The 1,941-nt window shown below is 38.8% G+C and overlaps 1 pseudogene; it reads right to left on the reverse strand.

The window, feature by feature from the left end:
* Positions 1–497: 497 nt before the first annotated feature.
* On the reverse strand, positions 498–1,676 carry LOC101406777 (geranylgeranyl transferase type-2 subunit beta-like; annotated as a pseudogene).
* Positions 1,677–1,941: the final 265 nt, after the last annotated feature.

Consider the following 1,941-nt stretch of genomic DNA (forward strand, 5'->3'; position numbering starts at 1 on the left):
ATTTTTGCTTTTTAATCTCTAATTGGCTAATCTTATTTTTTTATGTTTTTTACTTCATCTTTTAATTCATATACGGGCTTTATCAATTTTTCTCAGTTAACATTCTCCTTGGCACAGACCAATTTACATTAACTATCGTTACGTAACATAAAGGGAGTACATGGGAAAATCAAGCAGAATGCAAGACCTCTTCAACTAACTAGAGTTTTTAAACGAAGTAAGTTTGCTGTTATGGAGACATGCAAATAACAAATACATTGAAGCATAAACAAAAGATCGTACTCAGAATAACAGCATTCCAGGAGAAAATTAACAATACAATAAACTACAATAAAGGTCTTTATTTTACAGTGTGTATAATTATACAATTTATTAAAATTAACACAATTCATTTACAAAATATTAACATAGTAGTCATTTTTAAGTTTGATAAGCACTTCAAATACACAAACGTTCAGATGGCAACACTGTACTAAGCAACTTTTGCATCAATGAATCTAGCTCACGAGTTCAGGTTGAGCATTCACTCTCCAGAGTACTTCTTCAGGCATGCAGAAAACAGGACTAAGAGGTTTAATCTATTGTTCCCCAAAAGTGAAAATCCAGCAATTCCAAATAAAGTGTGAGAAGGATCTACCATATCGCCTGGCCTGTCTGCAAATCCTCCTGTTTCTTTACCTTGATGTGCTAAGATGAAACTATGCAGTTTCTCTCCATCAATCTAATGAAGCCTTCCAATTATCTTTAGGGAAACCAAGACCCACCATGAAGAGCATACATCTGGTAACTTCTCTGGTCTTCCATTGAGTCCACCTGACGGTAACTGTTGTTCACAAAGCCAAACAACCAAGTAAATCAGAATTGGCTTGATGCAGTTGGCTAGTAATAGCCAGGAATCCTGTGCAATGATAGATTTGCCCAGCATGGGATTCAGAACCTGGCCTGCAACCAAATCCATCATTAAAGTTCATCCATAATAAAACAAATTTGATTGTCTTTTCCACATTAATAGCATCCAGCTTCCCCAGTAGAGCCAAAGTTGCCACCCCACAAGATGAGAATCTTGTATCAATTTCTCCCTATTCTATAAAAGTAGATTTTCACACCCCATGAAGCAGCTGGTCTCTCCAGCCTGCACTGTATTTAGCCCTTGTCTTTTAGACTGGCCCCCTCTGTTCCAGTGCTCCTGTATGCTGCTATAACTAGCACAGTGCATGCTGGAACTTCCAGCAGACCATTAACTCCAGTTAGACCAGCTGCTTCGTGGGACCCCAAGTATCTCCAGCAAAATAACTATCTTCTTTCTGTAGACTCTGAACATATTCCACAACTTTATTTATACCAATAACATTAATGCTATCATACAGAGTAAGAATCTGAACAGCACTGAGTGTACAAAAGACGAGGATCGTGTCCGATGCTAGCACTTATTCCACCACACTCATATTGACAGGACTTAGTGTCAGAATTTCTTCTCTATTCGTGTGATGTAGGTGTCCCACGAGACCCATTATGGTCAGACCCCAATAGATGTCACTCATTCTCAAATACACAGACATACAGTGTTCATAATCATCTTTCTTTGAGCCATAGGGTACGATATAAACTGCATGCTTCTCCAATAACAGGGTGTCAGGTGCATCTGACTTGATAATATCCTTCTACGGTGTGCCCATATGTGAGAGCAAAAAGAGCAAAAAGAGCTAAAATTTTGTAACTTCAGATGGTTTCCCACGGAAGTAAATGAACTTGATGATAAGTTCTAAGTCTATGATTCTGTCTTGAGTCTAGGCTAGCCCTGAGAAAACTGAAGGCCTCATCTGCATTGAGTGAAGATTGTGGACAGAAGAGGACACCACTGGGATTTCCTCATAAAAGACTCAGAGCAATCCCCAGAGGTCTAAAAACAAGCACAGGATCCCCATGTAGCAGGGAACTATC

This window comes from Ceratotherium simum, chromosome 2 (assembly GCF_057802395.1).
Source record: "Ceratotherium simum simum isolate JZ-2026a chromosome 2, ASM5780239v1, whole genome shotgun sequence".
Taxonomy (NCBI): domain Eukaryota; kingdom Metazoa; phylum Chordata; class Mammalia; order Perissodactyla; family Rhinocerotidae; genus Ceratotherium; species Ceratotherium simum.